This window comes from Triticum urartu, chromosome 7A (assembly GCF_056163025.1).
Source record: "Triticum urartu cultivar PI428250 chromosome 7A, HENAU_Tu73, whole genome shotgun sequence".
Lineage (NCBI taxonomy): Eukaryota > Viridiplantae > Streptophyta > Magnoliopsida > Poales > Poaceae > Triticum > Triticum urartu.
The window spans coordinates 55,063,096-55,071,229 of record NC_141879.1 but is presented as its reverse complement, the minus strand read 5'-3'; positions in this window follow the sequence as shown (position 1 = coordinate 55,071,229).

The following is an 8,134-nucleotide window of genomic DNA, read 5'->3' as shown; positions in this document are numbered from 1 at the left end:
GTCCAAGTACTCGCCTAAGTATATAAAAATCCTACCGAGTGGAGAGCAAACCTCCCACTCGGAGGCTTAGCTGCAGCCCAGTGCTCGCCTAAGTATTCAAAAATCCTACCGAGTGAAGAGCAAGCCTCCCACTCGGAGGCTTAGCTGCAGCCCAGTGCTCGCCTAAGTGTTCAAAAATCCTACCGAGTGAAGAGAAAACCTCCCATTCGGAGGCTTAGCTGCAGCCCAGTGCTCGCCTAAGTGTTCAAAAATCCCACCGAGTGGAAAGCAAACCTCCCACTCGGGGGCTTAGCTGCAGCCCAGTGCTCGCCTAAGTTCGGAACACGTCCCAATCCACAAGGACGGCAAGATGTGAATCGACTGTTACCTTTTCCTTCGGAGCTGCACCACAAATACGAAGTTATTTCGAGTGAAGGCCAAGTTTCACTCGGCAGATAATTCCCGAAGATATTCAACGATAAATCAAGTTCGGATAAAACCCAAAGGTCCAAGACCTCAGATCAAAGTACTCGAGCCCTCGGCTCGATAGAGTTTAACGGTTACAGAATCCACTCGGCATTCCGAGGCAAATTTAAGGCGAAGCATAAAAGTTTTTCATTCCTCAAGCGGAGGACTGGAAGGGGCGACGAACTCGTCCAAGTCGATCCCGTCTGCAATACGAGTAGCAGCAGCAATGAAAGTCTCCATGAAGTCTTGAAAGTTGTGCTTCCTGGTATTGGCAACTTGGATGGCGGCCAGCTTTTCTTCTCGCGCCTCCTTGCAATGGACGCGGACCAGAGACAGAGCGACATCAGCACCACATCTAGCAGAAGATTTCTTCCATTCCGCCACTCGATCCGGGACTTCATCCAGTCGAACCATCAGGGACTCGAGGTCGTTCTGAAGCGTCGTTCCAGGCCAGAGTGATGTGTCGATCCGCGACATCGCAACCTTCAGCCGAGCAAGATAGTCAACAATGCTGGTAACATGAGACTCCAGTCGGAGCACGTTCATAGCAGCCTCGTCCTTCACGAGAGAATTGGCGGGATCCAAGCCTGGCTCCACTCGACTAGTTTCCTCTTTGAAGCTCTGGCAGAATTCTGCAAACACGATTCAAGAATAAGACAGTGGCCTTACGCGGGCTTGGTAACTGCAAGACAGCCGGGTCGGAATAATTACCTTCGAGCATGACGAACAGCTTCTTGGCGAGTCCACCGAGATAAGCCTCCAGATCGTTTACCTTCCCCGCCAGCTCACCCGCCTTGTCGTGCAGAACCATCTTGTCTTTCTTCAGTCGGCTGACCTCTCGATTAGCTGTCTCAAGAGCAGTTTTTAGTCTGGAGTTCTCCTGTTCAAGAGTTCCGACCGAAGCCAGTTTCTCTTCTGCAAGCTTCGTTTTGCTCGAGGCCTACTTCTGTGCTTCGGCAAGATCTTGATCCTTCTTCTTCAGAGCTTCCTCCAGTTTATCTACAGAACGTCGAGTGAACTCAAAATCAAGAATGGGCAAGAAAGGGAAGTCACTCGTCAAGAATGAGAAACCTCGCCAGCCGTACCTTTTGCTTCGTCTCGCGCCTTCTGCAGGTTCTGTTGAGCGAGCTTCAAGTCAAGGTCGAGCTGGATCTATTTGTTCTCCAACTCAGTGTAGAGAGCCCATTTCTGTAAAAGTTAGTCGACAGAGGTCCAAGATAAGTTGCTTCCAAGTAACCAAGAGACAATGATGACGTTTCTAAGACTACAGCTGAATCAAAAACATTCAACAGTAGTCTTGGGGACTACACCCAGTGGGTGCACTCAGAGTGCCCCCACTGGTTTTTGAAAAAAAAATCGACTGCCCGCAGTCGACCGGATACAGTTTCATTCGACATGTCCTGGCCAGACCGAGTGAAGAAGTAAAACTACAGCAACGCAATATAAAGACTACAGTCGACTGCCAGCAGTCCACCGTAGTCTCGGGGACTACACCCAGTGGGTGCACTCAGTGTGCCCCCACTCGACCAAAAAACTTAACAGAAACACCCAGTGGGTGTACAGATTTAAAAGATCTTCAGAAAAGAGATTCTTCAGACAGCATACCCTAACAGAACAAGCAGTGAATCGACTGACCTGGACGTTACTCTGAAGAGCTGAACTCGCATCATAAGCCGCTTGGCTGGCTTCTCGAACCACTTTGACCTGCTCCATCATGATGCCTGCCTGGCGTATAGCTTCCTTAGCTGCACCCACTTGGTCCTCAGGGACGTGGTGTGTGGCGAAGAGCGAAGGCAGATTTACGGTCGACGTCGAGGGCCGTACACTCGTCAGAGGATTGGCGAAAGTCACAGAAGCCCGAGTGGTATCGCCATCGTCTCGAGCTACGGCCTCAGGCGCTGGAGTGGATTGTGGAGTCTCGCCAGCCGACGCTTTCCTGTTCCGCCTCACTCTCAGCGCCGCTTCGTCTTCGTCATCAGGAAGGCTAATAACATGAGGAGGAGCTACGAGAAAAATCCAATCGACCAGAGTTAGAAGAAATCGTCAGTCGACTCAAGGCAGAACATCAGTAATCATACCAGGGTTGGAAGTAACAGCATCTTCCATCTCTTGGTCATCGTCCTTGGCAGAGATCTCAGAAGTAGCAGCACTGCAAGTTTTGAAAGACCATCAGTCGGCTCAGTGGATCGACCAAGGATCTGTCCACGGTCGACAAAGGAGAACAAGTTCTATCATTACCCAAAAATGGTGGGGACAGTCATCCTCATCTTGGGCAGAGCCTTGGGTGGCTTGGACGGTGCCGCGCGGGGGTGCTTGGGAGCTTTTTCAGTCGGCGCTGGAGAAGAGGTCCGAGGGCGCTTCGACGACTACCCAACAGGAGCAGTCGCCTTACCACGTTCCCGCGCAGGGTCGTGTGTAAGCTTGGATCGCCTTTCCGAGCAGGGAGGTTCAGCTTCCTCCTCCTCCTCTTCGCTGGGGTCGACGTCGTCGTCTCCCTCTCCTTCGCCGTCAGATTCCCACTCCCCCTGCTCATCTCCGCTTTCGCCTCCGCTCGCCTCCCCTTCCTCGGCCTGCCCCTGTGCTCCGTTGGGTGTCGAATACATCTCTGTAGTTGCCTAGAGAATAGCAGACAAGCCGAAAGTCAGTCGACTGATTCAAAGAGAGCAAATGAAGAACGCAAGATCTCAGTCGGGAACACAAGGTCGGACCTGGTCCACGTCGTACGAACTGTCGAGCGGGGAAACCCTCCTGGCTCCTCGGGGGTTGTCTTTGTTCCCTGTGATGCTCGACAGCCACCCTTCCAGCATCTCGTCGGTGACCTTCTCTGGGTGAACCCGAGTGGTGTCGTCGAGACCCGAGTACAGCCACATAGGGTGGTCACGAGCCTGAAGCGGTTGGATGCGCCTCCGAAGGAAGACCTCCAGCAAGTCCATGCCGGTCACACCCTCTTGGACAAGTTGAACCGCTCGACCAACCAGCTCCTTAACTTGCGCCTTTTCCTCCGGCAGCACTTTCAGAGAGGCGGGCTTTTGAGCTCGGTCCAGAGAGAAAGGGGGAAGACCAGTCGACTGCCCTGGGGTCACCTGGTCTTGGCAATAAAACCAGGTCGACTGCCAACCACGGACCGACTCGGGAAAAGTGATAGACGGAAAAGAACTTTTACCCCTCATCTAGATCGTCAGGCCCCCGCATAGCTGGATCACTTGCGTCCGTTCGTCACTCGACTTGGCTTTCTTTACCGATTGGGAACGGCAGGTGAAGATGTGTTTAAAGAGTCCCCAATGAGGGCGGCAACCCAAGAAACTTTCGCACAAGGAAACGAAAGCCGCAAGATACACTATGGAATTGGGAGTGAAATGGTGGAGCTGCGCTCCGAAGAAGTTCAAAAAGCTCCGGAAAAAAGGATGAGGAGGTAGAGAAAATCCGCGATCGATATGGGTGGCGAGGAGGACGCACTCACCGTCACGAGGTTGGGGTTCGACTTCTCCCCCCGGGAGACGCGCGGCTTCATGGGGAATGACTCCCCCCTCGACCATGAAGTCAAGATCTTCCCGCCGAATCACCGAGGGCATCCAGTCGCCCTGGATCCAATCCCTGGGCAGGGCAGTCCTCGAGGAAGATCCGCCCCGAGCGGACTTCTTCCCCTTCCCCTGCGCCGCCGCCTTCTTCACGCGCTCCAAAGCCGACGTCTTGTCCTTCACCATCGTCGCCGGCGAGGCTCGAGCGGACCTAGGGCGCTAGGGTGAGAGCGGAGGTGGCAGAAGACCTTGCGGGGGGAGGAGGAAAGGCGAGAGCACACTGTTGGGGAGCCTCGAGCCGACAACTTATAAGGAGCCGCTTCCGAGTGGCTAACCGATAGGCCCAGGCGATCCCGTCAAATCCCGCAACAGGCCCGCGCGCGATACGTGGCGAAAAAGGTGGAGCGGAGATCGAGGAGTTTCCATCTTATCCCATCCGATTACTTCGGCCGCCCCCGTCCCGCTCGCTTCCCGAAATTCAAACCCCGCAAAATCCGCGGGTTGCAGAACAACTCATCAAACTGAAGAGCCCGCTCGCGCCGGCACTCGGTATTCCACAAGTAAGGAAATTCACTCGACGAGAGACCAAGAATGGATCAAGGTGACCGAAAGAAGTTGACAACGTCATCCGTGACGATTGATCCAGTACAAGACATTCGTATAACGCTAAGAACCAGTCGGAAAGATCCCCAACTCCTTCCCCACTCGAACCTCGATCCATTCGGGGGCTAATGATGAAGCTATGTACCTAGGGTAAGGGCATGGACCTGTCCTAAGAGCCCCACCCAAGGACATCCCTGGAAGAAGTCACCTTTCAATCGACTTGAAGGTATCTCACTCGACGGATTCAAGACACTCGACCAGGAAGCTACCACTCGACTACGAAACCAATCACTCGACTGACAGGAGATCTAAAGTCACTCCGCAAGCAAACGGTCGGCCATTAAATAGTCTTTATGGCCATCATAGCACTTTATTAGGGACGTTACCAGTAACGCCCAGTCTTAATGTATTTTAACCCTGCATTACTGAGGACCGGAGGGGTCTGGCGAACTCTATATAAGCCACCCCCCTCCTCAGTAGCAGGGGTTGGCACCCCTGTAATCCTTACACACATAATCCAGTCGACCGCCTCCGGGCATCGAGACGTAGGGCTGTTACTTCCTCCGCGAAGGGCCTGAACTCATACATCCTGGTGTATTTACAACTTCCCCATAGCTGAGATCTAGCCTCTCCATACATACCCCCTTACCTCACTGTCAGAGTTAGAACCACGACACATTCCTCGCTATTAGAAATCCTGAATGCACTAAAGTGCATTGTAGGATATCTTGGCCGTAAGCTAACAATATTCATGGTACCTTTAGTCTCGATCCAATCAGGCACAACATTCATCGGGAGTCCCTGTTGAAGAACATCGTATAGTAACATACTTAGAAATGAAGTTTAGCTTAAAAAATAATGTATGCAAAAGATGCACTGAGGAGAAATAGTAGAAATCTTAACATCTTTCCTAAATATATGCGACCGTAGTTCAGTACGAACACTATTGGTCGCACGTTTTGAGTACTAACATTTCTAAGTGCAGGAAATTTTTTTGTCTTGACAGCATCAAGATCCTCAAGCCATGAAACATAATGACTTGTCTCCTCGCAGTTTAGTTCAGCCCCGGGACAGTGGACGGTCCTGTCTACCAAGCGCCGGACATGTTTGCTTGATTGGAAGTAAGCTGTCAATATAAATTGAGATCTATTAATTATTCAAATGGTTCAAATAATCTCATATCGAAGACATAAATATGGTTGAGAAACTCACATAATGGTAGAACTGGAGGCGTCTGCACATCGACCCAGATGTCTCTATTACCTTCAATATCATCTTCCGGACGAATATCAAAGGTGATAACCATATCAGGCTCAAATGCATAAGCCTTGCATAGTGCTTGCCAAGTTTTGCATTCAAAATAGGTGTATGTGTCTGCATTGTATAATTTGACGTTGAAGGTATAATCATGCTCGGTCTTCAAGAAAACTCTTTTTACCTCCACGGTTTTGTTAGGACTGAAACCTATCTTATCCAAAACAAAAATTCTTGCATGGCAGGGGATACGCTACTAGAATAGTGAAAAATTAAAATTAAAAGTGGAAGCAAATGAAGCATAAGTCATGCTTAATTACGAAAAAAGACTTGTCGTTGTAACTTACTGTATCCACTACGAAGTTCTTATCCAGCTTGATGCTGAAGCGTCTATCATCAACTAGAAAATTTCTGCTGCACAGGCTGCGCTGGTCTTCGCAGTATTCGCACATAATGAAATCGTGTTCGTCGTCAGACGACATTTCTATGTTCATAGGTGAAACATTAAACACTTATTAGTTCTATTAATTCAACTAATTCTGTTAATTCAACTAGTTCAACTAATTAATTGAACTAATTCAACTAAGCACTTACAAAAAATATACCTAATTAATTGAACTAATTCAACTAACTAGTTCAACTAATTCAACTAAACTAGTTCTATTAATTTTCTTACTAAAAATAAGGTAGCTAGTTCTATATAATAAAATGTTAATTAGATAATGAGATCTCATATAACTAAATTAAATATATATCTAACATATAATTTATATCTAATTCATCTAACATTTGACATTAATATCTAACATATGGTCATATATAGGTGAAACATTAAACACTTACTAGTTCTATTAATTCAACTAAATAAACTAGTTTTATTAATTCAACTAAGCATTTACTAAAAATAAACTAGTTCTATTAATTTCTTACTAAAATAAAGTAGGTAGTTCTATATAGTAATATTTTGATTAGATCATCAAATCTCATATACCTAAATTTTCTTACTAAAAATAAACTTGTTCTATTAATTTTAATACTAAAAATAAACTAGTTATATTAATTCAACTAGTTCAAATCTCATATATATACCTAATTAATATCTAGCTAATTCATCTAAAATTGACATTAATATTTAACATCTTTTCCATATAATTCATCTAACATTAACATTCTATAATTATTATCTATGTAATTTATCTAACATTAATCTAAACAACAAAAAATAGAAAATAAGTAAAAACAATGTGTGTGTGTGTCTGTGTGTGTGTGTGTACGAGCGGGGGGCGGCAGCGTACTGGCGGCGGCGCGAGACGGCGATGCGACGGGGACGGGCGGCGGCGACGGGCGGCGGGGGCGATGGCGGTGACGGCGACGACGGGTGGCGGGGGCGACGGCGGTGACGGTGACGACGGGCGGCGGGGGCGGCGAGGGCGGCGCGTGATGGGCGACGGCGCGGCGACGGCGGCGATGTCGCGCGAAGAAGTTGGATCGAGAAGAAGTGGTGGTCGATGAAACTGAATTTTTCGTAAGTGTCATATATATAGGAGGGGCCTTTAATACCGGTTGGAGCCACCAACCGGTACTAAAGGCCAATTTTCGCCAGGCCAAGGGGCGGGAAACGGCCCCTTTAGTAGCGGTTCGTGCCACGAACCGGTACTAAAGGCCCAATTATTAGTACCAGTTGGAGCCACCAACCCGTACTAATGGTTGTGCGCTGCCACCGACGGTGCACAATGTTTAGTCCCACCTCGCCGAGCGAAGGGCAGCCGCACTGGTTTATAAACCCAGCCGCGGCTGCTCCTTTGAACTTCTCTATATAGCAGGCTTCTGGGCCTAACTATGGCGCGCTGCCCTGTGAGCCTGATGGCCCTTCTGGGCCCGCATTTGCACACCCTAGGTCTGGCAGGCCCACTGGGCAGCGCCCCAACAAATTTTTTATATAGTTTTTCTTTTTTGCATTATTTATTTTCTTCTATTTATTTTTGAGTAATTTTTTATATAGTTTTTTCTTTTCTGCATTATTTATTTTCTTCTATTTATTTTTGAGTAATTTTTTTATATAGTTTTTTTCTTTTCTGCTTTATTTATTTTCTTCTATTTATTTCCGAGTAGTTTTTTTTTCTATATTTAGTTTCTTTGTGATCCTCTTTACTCTTTCGCACATGCTATGCGGGTGAAATGATGATACCATATCAAGTTTCAACATTTTCAGAGTTCATTTTATAGTGATTTTCAATTTCACGGTTATTTAGCTCTCTAACAATTAGGTAAATGACTGAAAACAACAAAAGATGTCACAACATGTTGGAAAT